Here is an 11215-nt window from a genome sequence, read left to right on the forward strand (position 1 = left end):
CACACAACTGCAACAAAAGGATGTGTTTAACCTGTATAAAACAGAACATTACATATAATGCCATTTGTGATTTTCAATGTAAAACCACTGCACCACTGATGTTGGACAGCCCCCGTATATATCAAAGTTTGAATTCTTTTTAGTTTGTTGTTTAAATCATACTGGAAAAATATGCCACTACATAACAATGTCTTATTTTTCCCCACTGGGTCTGAAGATGAACATGGTGCCTTGAACTCTGCTGAATGGCAAGGAAGTACAAAGCAGTAACCTTTAATTTGGATTATTTTTAATACATGCAAATAGGTTCCCAGTGAATTGGAACACAAAATAACCAAAAGCGTATGCTTCAATATACTTCTGATATAAGATTATCAAAGCAGATAGCATTCCATGGACTCCTTGTGAACTGTAAAACTTATTTATGTACCAAAGCTAGAGATTAGGTTCCCTTGGGTACAATGATCTTATGGATCTTCTTGGCCATTCATGAAACACTGTGGGAGAAGAGCAATATAGAAGCCACTTCTTCCTCCTCATTTTTCACATCAAAAGGCCTTCGGGAGGGAATCATTGGCAGTGTCAGCACCTAAGGGCCCAAAAATATAATCTGAGGTTTCTCCTCTGGCACATATCTAGGCAAGTGTGTCAAAAGTTATCCCAATCTTTTTTTTTTCCCCCAGCCCACTGGGATCCAACACAGATCCAGACAAATAGGGTATTCTTATCAGCTTCTTTTGCTGGAAGAATCTGAGGGGACTGGAAAAGACTGAGGCTGCTATGTAGACAGACATACTGTATGTCTAACTCTCCTGCTGTAGGGGAGCCTTGCTTCAAGGCTTAGGGAGCTGAAGAAGCTCAATGATGATCACTGTTTTAGGCCAACAACTGAAGTCTGGGTAGAGGATGGCCTAATCCATTCCTGGAAAAAGAATGTTCTACCTTGTATTTTGTTGACCATCCCCTCTGATATGTGGACACATGGTTCTCTGAAGGGACTGGAGACAATCTTTCACTTCTGGGAAAATGGCACTGATGGCGCTCAGCTACGGAAAGTGCCTGGGATGAATGGCAGGGAGGCTGCGAAGCTTAGTTCAAAGAGTGAATCCCAGTGATAGCAGCCCCTATTAATCAAGAGCTTCTAATTTGCAAAAATCTTGCAAATAATGGCTAGGGTGTTAATTAACAATTCTTCATTAACAGAAGAATAACTAAAGCGACACACTAACCACAGCTGGTAAGACCAAAGAACTAAATGGCTGTTCTCTACTTTACTTTGTGGATCCCAGAAGAACATTCTTTGGGCCTGCCTGCTAGAGTGGGTAAGAAGAACCCAACCGAGAATAAACTTCAGCTGCAGCAATAAAGTGAAACATTTAATAATCGTGTCAAACTTTGTATTCCACTATGGAATTATCTTATTCATGAGGAGAAACACACAGAATCCTTGGTTTTCCATATGTAAGAAAAACCCCTCCCCATCTGTCAGCTGGTGCAAAGTTTGTAACTGCAACGTATTTCTAAAAATGCCACAATGGCTTTTCTATTATCTCTTAGAAAACAGTTTGGCATCTTGGTTCTTATTAGCAGAAACCTCACTGCTACTTTTTGCTAATTAAAGGCTTCAGAATTTCAGTGATGAATTTTGCATACCAATGCAGAGAAAAGTACTGAGCCTCAACTCAAGGCCCAAAACAGGATGGCCAAGAAGAGACTAAATGTCTCCTCAAATGATTTTTTTGCATGAGCAAATCCAAACCAATGATTGAACAGCTATGAAATGTACATATTTCACTTGCCTTCTTACCAATAAGTGACTCTGAACATTATCATCTAATAGCCACTTGGAGATAACACTTCATTTGCACACTGCTATCTTGAGAATTAGATTTTATGGAATGTGGGAAATAGTGAGCAAGAAAAAGCTCACCAATGAAATACCTTTCTGTGTATTTCAAGACTCACATAGCAACAGATTTGATATAGACTTTGGGCCAACTGATAGAGGATGAAGATGAATTTTTAATGTATGCTGTGTTAAGAGATAAATATCATCTACCAGAAGTAACCCAATGGCAATATTTACAATTACATTTGTTAACAACATTGTTTGAACCAGCAGCTTTTTCAGCTTCTGAGACACCTGAGATATTAGAACAACTTCTTAAATCCTTCAAAACTAAAAAACCTACTATTAGTTTGTATAGATATTTGTTATCAATAAATAAGTTTGATATGCAGATGCAAAGGGATGAGTGGAATAAAGAATTAGAGGTTTTTATATTGCCTAGACAATGGGAGACTGTCTTAACTTCTATACCAAGAGTGTCAACAGACCTTAAATTACAACTTATACAACAAAAAATAATATTTAGAATTTATTGGACTCCACTACATATGTATAGAAAAGGACTGTCAAAAATAGCATTTTGTTGGAGATGTAATAAGGACAATGCTTCTTTAAAACATATGTTTTTACAATGTCCTATATTTATCAAGTTTTGGGAGAAAGTACTAGACCATATAAATATGATTGTGTGAGAAAAGCTAAAATTTTCAGAGGATAATACTCTTTTGAACTATATATCTAGTACATGGAACCTGACAACTGGACAACGCAATTGGATTCTCCGTGCCCTTACTATGGCCAAAAGACTGATATTGCAACATTGGAAAGATAAATGTATGGCCCTGTTCACTCAATGGATTGAAGACCTGATTGCACTTGCTACTTATGAGCGGATTGCCTATAGACAAAGACTTTGTATGGACAAATATAATGAAATATGGGACTCATTTATACAAAATACACTGGGTTAAAAAAAAACAAAACAGGATAGTCTTATAACTCTATTAGAAATATATATGTACTTGAGTAATATTTGTATTAGATAAGCATAGAGTTGTAACTATTATTATAATGATATATTAACTTTTTTTGTTGTACTTTTTCACTTTTATGTTAAAGCACTTTTATGCATTTTTCCCTTTTTGTAGTAAAAAATAAATAATAATAAAGACTCATATAGCAACAGATTTCTACTGATATGGAAATGATGGCTGAGATAGTATGATTATTCAGTCTAAGGATATGAATATTCTATTTCTTCTATAGTTAATAAAAGTTTGACAATTTATTTTATGGAGTGCTAACATCACATGTAACAGTATTTTATTTGATATAAATGAATAGATTTTAAATTAACGTCAAACAAAATCCAACAACTGCCAACAAATCCGTTTAAAATATATCCATATCACGTTACAATAAAAGCAGCAACAATAATTAATTATTTTATATTACCAAACAGTAAAAAGTTTAGCTATCTTCTAAAACAATTTACCTTATTTTCAGTGTAGCAATTGAATGGTTGGAGATGATTCTTACAAAGTATGAACAATTTATACAATGATTATTAGCAGACTTGTGTCCCACTTTTTATTTGAATCCTCAAATTCACTGATAAGATTCATAAAGGACATGGGGTCCCTCCCATTTTTCTGGCACAGCCACCACTGCATCCAAGGCTGATGGCTGATGCCAATCAGAACAAAAAGGGGAAGGCATTTTTTAAAAAACAAAACCATGCAATTCCATTTTCTTTCCTTGCAATATTAACATTTTTGTTATTAAGAGTGTTTTTATATTGTTTTTTAATTGATTTTATCTCTGCTGTAAACCACCTAGAGTCGTTTCAATGAGATGGGCGGTGACAAATTTGATATATAAATAAAATAAATATAAATAAACGTATTTGAGAATCCATTTGAGAAATACTGGAGCTTTAGCTCCTATAGAATGACCCAGTCTTGGAATTGCAAAAAAGAGCAAAATATCATGCCACTGAAATGGATGACTTCTGACCACAGATTTCTCTCTTGGAAAAGGCCTTCCATAGTATCCAGTGCTCCCCCAGTTCCCCCAACCCCTCTCCCCTTAAGACTTCTCCCTAAAGCCATATACTTAAAACAATCTGCTGCCGGTTGTTATTTGTGGACTGCTATCATATTCAGCAATAAGTTATTCAGAGGCCATGCTACTGAGAAGAAAAATCACTTGGCATCCTAGCTGATTTACAATCTGCTACACAGACGTTAATCATCTAACTTTTAATAAAATACATAATTCCCTTTTCAAGAAGCACCACTAAATATATGCTATCATTCTCAAACATGAAACACAATCTAATCAGCCTAAGTAGCAGGATATAACATTCACCACTTCAGGAACAGAGAACTCTTAAAAAAAACAACAACCCATCTGGATGATACTCCTGAACTGAAAGCACAAGCCATTATACAAAACATTATATAAAAGTTAAATATAAATGTAACTAATACGTATCAGCATTCTGCCTAATTCCTTGCACGTTAATGAGACAATTTTAATCAAACTGAACTGTAATGACACTGGGCCGTCTTCATTTCAAAAGAAATTTCACGGTGGGATTTATGGTTCTACAGCTAAGCCTTTTTGCTCTGTTTTAATTGCAGCTAAATAGTAAATACAAGCAATGCCAGGAACTCAGCGTACGAGAAGTAGAGAGTGGCTCCCCTCTCTGGTTCCCACACCCCATCCCAGCCTATGCAGCAAGGATCCTGGCTCTGGTTCTCTGCCAGCTGAATAAAGCAGCTTGGCGTGCGCACTCCCCCTCTCCGGGGCCCCTCCCCTTAAGCAGCCCTCGGCGCCCTGCCTCCTGTGCTTTCCAAGGCGTGCTAGACTGCGCAGCAGACTTTCTGGCTCCATGTCCATTGTTTGCATGGCTGCATGGCTCCTTATCCACGGGCTGGATTAGCATAAGAATACTGCCTTCTCCTTCAGTAAGCAGCCTCCCCACCTCGCGTCCTTTACGGGCAAACATCGAACGGCTTTACAGATAAAACACTGAAAGCGCTTGGTTTGCTATTCAGCGCCCCTGGTTTCATAAAATATTAATTCACAAGAAAGAAGCTCAGAAATCCGGCGTTAGCATTTTTGGTGTTGGTATTATATGACAGCGATGTTGCAGACAAGCAGACACAGGACTTCCCAGACGTATAACAGAAGCCGGTATTCTGAATTAGCTTCAGCTAGGTAGGGGAGGGAAAGTGGGGGAGAAGAGAAATCAACAGACCACCGTGCCAACACAACTTTAAGGGTGACGAATATTAGATAATGCAAGGTATGAGCTCATCTGGCCTGCTTTTAGAAAAAACTAGCTCCTATGCTCTTATTCCAATGTTTCAGATAGGAGAGACACGAGTTACACAAATGTATTTCAAAAGTCTTTTCAGCTATGTCAACAGTCAGGTTCTTGGAAAACAAACGCACTGTGTGAATTATGAAATCAGAATGACAAAGGTTTGTTTAATCAAGATACTTGGCAGGACTGTGCAAGCTCTCAAAAGAGGTGCTTTGTAACACAAAGGAGAAATTATTTTTGAATTGTTAAAAGCAGCCATGTTAGTGACAAGGCTCCTTCCAGACACTGCTCCTAGCTGTCACTTAAAGCTGTTCATGTATATGCATGCAGAGGCAGCCAGAATCAGTACCAGAAACAGCCACATGAGCCTTGCAAACTGCCCAGCAACTTTAATGACTCAAAAACAAGAGTTTTGTAAGGTTATTTTGAAGATTCTGTGTAGTTCTAATATTTACTAAGTCTTAGGATATAATTTAAGAGGGGACGCGGTGGCGCAGCGGCTTAATGACGCTGAAAGTTGCCGGCCAGAAATGGTCGACGCTTCAGCGGTTCGAGTCCAGCCTTCGCATTAACAGGGTGAGCTCCTGTTTCCTCCCCAGTTCCTGTCAACCCAACAGTACGAAAACTCACGTGAGTAGATAAATGGGTACTCTCACTCCGGTGGGAGGAAAAATGCTGGCGGCGCCTTGCAAAAAGGAGTCGGGAGCAGTTGCTGGTAAGCGTGAAAAACAGTGCGCGCCAAAAAAGGGCGCAAAGCAACGGAAACCCCGCCTCCTGTGCTCTCCAGCTGGGCTCTGCCCTAGGAAGGAGGCACTGGCAAACCACTTCCGAAACACCTTGCCTTGAAAACTGCAAAGGACTTGTCCAAAGCAGTCACTGCAGAGTCGGTAACGACTGAGCGCAGATTAAAAAAAAAAAAAAAAGGATATAACTTATATAATAAAAAACCCAGCTCTTTTATTAAGGATGAATTAAATTAACAGAACAAATTAAATTAACATAACGAGGTTCCATTTCTCTCCTATAGCTTGTTTCAAGAGCCAACAGTTGAGCAAGGACCAAGAACTTAGGGGAAAAAACCTGGGCTTTAACACATTTCATTTTTATACCTTTCATCTTATTGGCACCAACTGCTCGATGTTCAAGTTTATAAATATGCCCTCATTTTACAGAGTAAGGTAAGAGTGAAGTAGAATAAATTGAAGTTAAACTCCTTCTAGCAACTCCTTCTTCTGCAACTAATACTATCTATGTCAAAAGTTGGAAGAACATAGCTGTCTTTAATACACCTGATGTACAAAGAAGGCAACATATATGACCCACAAATTACTGACCCATTACTTTGTTGAATCCTGTTGGTAGGGTCTAGGCTAGATATTTTATTGGAAATTCCTGGATTGGATGGACAGGGCCGGATAGAGCAGAACACATTTGCAGAAGAATGTATTAATTTCAGAGCAGGAAAATCTACAACTGATCAGCATCTGAACTTACAACATTCAGCAAGAAATATCTTTTATGGGTTGCTTGCATGGATTTGTAATCAGCTTTAGAGTCAATGTTGAAGGGCACTTTGGGATGGGGAATTATAAATCACAAATACAGAACATCATCTTATGGTATTTAAGATGTTGCTAGAAAGCAGCACCCTCTTACTTTGTTCTGACTTAATATTATTGTAGCTTCACAGATAAAATGAGAACAGAGTCGAAATTTTCAAATTCTTTTGAGAGATGTTTTTTGGAGGCTGGGGAGAAAGAGAGGGAACGTTGACAACATGATCTCAAGGTGGGAGGGGGACACTGCATGCAGCCCACAAATTGGCCACATCTGCCTTAGAAGGTAGATTCATTAATACCCCAAAAGATGAGTAGTTCTGTCTCTCTAGGGCTGAGGAAACAGATGTTATGGGATATGCAACTTTACAGTCCAGATTCTACAGGAACCTCCAGGTTATGTATCGTGTCATGTCATGTCGTGTCATGTCACATCATATATGTGTGTTTGTGTGTGTGTGTGTCTGTGTCTGTGTGTGTATGTGTATATATATATATATATATATATATATATATATATGTACACACACACACTGTATATGTGTGTGTACGTAACCATACATTATCCTATCATATCACACACCATATTATGAGAATGCCAGGGAGAAGCAGGATAAAATCATATGATCTGTTAATAATCAGTACCAGAAGTCTCTAGGGGGAACCTAGAGTAAAAAAAATCACAGTATTTCACTATGAATTAAGGGCCTTAGGCTTAAGGCTCCTTAACATTAAGAGAAGAAGAATTAAGCTGCGTTGTGCTGTAAATATATTTGGTGTGGCTGAAGTTTCTATGTCCATAACAATGGCTACTTACTTCTACTACTGCTCAATCATTGTTACATTGCTATTGAGACCAGTAAGGACTTACTGGGAAAGAAAAACATATAATGGCATATCCCACTTCAACTGAATATTATTTTAATAGCATCAACACTTAAATAACCCATCTTTCTCTAAAAGAGAGAAATCTGCTCATTTCTGCCTGTGGACAGGTAGCGAAAGTAAACAAGGTGCTGCAGTGAAGATCATTAGATTCATAGCACATATGTCAGTGGTACATTACCTTTTTCAGTTAATGCTTTTTCTAAATGCTACTGGAAGGAGCTGAAGAGTAAAGTAGTAGAAATATTCTTCCACTACTTTATTGTGTGTGTCCAGATCATAACCATGATATTTCAACTTTTAGATCTCTTTTCATCCTAACAGAAATAAATCAAGGATATGACTATGTATACTATCTCATCAAAAGGGAACACTTGGCTTTGATTCTAGCTTCTTCCAAGAAAACAAAATTTTAATTAATGGCAGGTATTTCTTTCTGGACATAATGACGAGTAGCCATTAATTAGCTTTCCTCTGCTTCTTCATGTAGTGTTTAAACAAGGGGTAGGCAATCTTCTGTGCCAGTCTGCACACTTGGAAATTTGAGAACATGTCATTAATCTTTGAAAAAATGAGTGGTAAGGTGGGAGGATTACCTAAATACACACTGGCTGACAAGGTTGGCATAGCCAGTTGCAAAACACCCATGTATGAGAAAACAAATATGTGAGATTGCTTCATGCCATTCAACCCCCATCATCTCAGCTTACCTTTGCCTTTTGGCCTGGGAAGATGGGACATATCCAGAAACAGCACTAAGTTCTAATCACACACAATTTTTATTTTCTAAGAATGCTTATGGGGCTTATGCAAAGACTAAGAGGAATAATTGTAAATAAAGATTAGATTAGATTAGAAATTGGTGCTTTGCATTTAGAAGTCCATTCTCTGTGATAGAAACTCAGTGGTGATCTTCTTGGGGTCTATCATAATCAGTTTAATCTGTGTTACAAGATCATATAAATTTTGTTCTTTTTGGGCAAATTTAGAGTTGTTTGGGTTTAGACACTTTTCCCCATGCTTCTTGGCACACCACAAACAATTTGAAAACTTCTACTTTCCAATTTTCATCAAACCAGAGTTTCCCTAAGTAAGTCTAGTTAGTTCGAACAACCTTTCAGGTGTCGCTGCCTAGGAACGTTGAGACTTGTAATCCCAATGCATCTGAAATACACTAAGATAGAAATGATGGACTTAGAGCATGATTATTTTAAAAACAACAGAGGCTCAAATCACAGTTTATGAGAATATCCTTTTTATTAACTAGAATTCAGAGGTAATGGAGAACTCGGGTAAGAGTGAAATTCTATAAGTTATTCCTAGGCTAGAAACGAAAGAGGAAAAAGGTAGGGGGATGGTATTTATTAATGCTAAACCACAGATTAACATTTCATCCAAATTAAGCTATGACCTTTGTCATGGTAAACTCAATGGGACTTTGACTAAATCTGGTTCCAACTCATGGAGACAATAACATTTGGACTTTGAAGTACCAACCTCTTTATTTTGTTTTTAAAAAGTGCTGAACTGAATTGTTCAAGTATTCCCAATATACAAAATCACCCCAAAAGTATTTAACAGAATGCATTAAAATTTAAGTAACTAAATTATTGAAACCTAATTTTTAAGTAACTATTTAATTACCCACTCTTTCTATGTGAACCTTGCCTTCTTTGGCACTGAGACCCCCAATATACTGTTCAAAGGATGGTGTGGCCACCTGCCCAACAAAAGTGGCATACTTCCGTTTTACTGGATTAGCCCAGTACTTAATTTCCTTATGGTGACCATAAATTCTAAATCATATATTCAGCATTCATCCTTTCCATTTTCTTGCAACTATTTCTTGCTATTTATTACCATTGGTTTTGTTAACTTCACTACTTTCTTCAGATAATTTTCCCTTTTGATATAACCAAGAAAAACATCACAGAAGAAAAATGCAAATTGACTTTTCATACCATGTAGAAAGTTGTCTACAGGACAACCACTTTTAAAAGAATTCCAACATTCATGCAACCTACTGACATATTAATGGCTATCTTTCTAAAATAATTTTTTCTTGTGTTCAGCTATACCACCTTCTCACAAAAGAAAGAACAATCACTACTATCACCACCATCACAGAATCATAGAATTATCATTTAAGGCTTTTTAAGATACCAGAGTAAAAGACATTTTTGACTTTAACAACTGCGAGGATTTTCTGAGAGAATGTGATTTGTTCAAGAACACTGTATCGCTGACAAGGGATGTGATATAGAAACTCCAACATGGAAAGTGTACAGATACTTATGATTCAAACACAGAGCATAATAGGCAGTGATGTTCAGTTATGTTTCAAGTGCCTGGAATACAGATCATGCACTCCTTCCTGGATGACAGATAAAACCTGTGAGGTCAAAGAAGGCTGAAACAGATTTTGCAACTTTGAATCTAGCCAAAAGAAGAGAGAATCTGAGTTTCTGGGATTAAGTGGCTTGGGGAGCCGCAGAGCTACAGTATGATGCTGCTTCTCAAGGCTGTTATTACCTTAAGACCAACACTGCCCATCTCTGTCCTTGCCAGCTCATTCCTCACCAGCCACAAGCTGAATATTTGTAATTAAATAGGCATTACACAAACACAATTAAGTCTCTTACAAGAAACTGACCCCTCTATGATAACACTTGCAAGTGCCTAGTTCTTGTGAAAATAAGGACCACAGTATAATACAGTACATTTGTAAATAACTGGATTCTGGCAGCAAAAAAATAGCTCAAATGTTAACAGCAATGCCCTTCTCTAGTAATTAGTAACTAGTCTAGTAATTAGTCAAGCATTAGTAACTTCCATTCATTTCATGTATCCTAAAAGACTCTAGACAAGCCATCCAAGATGAAGATTGGAAAAGCTGGATAACATCTTTCTTTTACAGTAATGCCATTTCAGCTCCTAAAACATCAGCAATAATACAACTGCCTATGCATGTAGTTTGAAGTGGTTGGCCCCCCCAAAATAAAAGTGCTACTGCTCAGAATCGTAAAAGGACATACTCCAAAGAATACCATAGGATGCTGACTAAATTGAATAGAGAAATAGTCAAACTACAGTCAAATGCCAACATTTGTAAAAAATTCTGCTAAAATTCAACTTGATGTTTGAGAGGATAATGTTAAAACTATGTAATACTCTACCTCAATATTCCTGCTTCAGAATAACCTTTGCCATTACAAATCATATACTTCTCTTCATTTGGGTTTGTTCTCAATTAGATTCTTATCACTGTGCTTGGTAGCTTCACAAACAAAATGTATGCAAAATGGAACCATCTGAGAACTAACTCAAATATTAAATAGTATCAATTCTTAACCATTGAAGCTTTTGCTAAATACATGCCATACAGAAGAGGCACTATTTTTCCATCCATCCATCCATCCATCCATCCATCCATCCATCCATCCATCCATCCTACTGTAGAATATTTGGATAGCCTAAATACAAAAGGGGGATTTTCTGAACTATGAAATTTTTACTGAAAAAGAGACAATTATTATATAGTACAGTGGAATGCAGCAGTAAGGATAGCTCTTTAATAGACAACTCTCACAC

The sequence above is a fragment of the Python bivittatus genome, unplaced genomic scaffold (genome assembly GCF_059951505.1).
Source record: "Python bivittatus isolate LINGU-HERP-01145 unplaced genomic scaffold, Pbiv_v1 ctg000050_np1212, whole genome shotgun sequence".
NCBI classification, from domain to species: Eukaryota; Metazoa; Chordata; class Lepidosauria; order Squamata; family Pythonidae; genus Python; species Python bivittatus.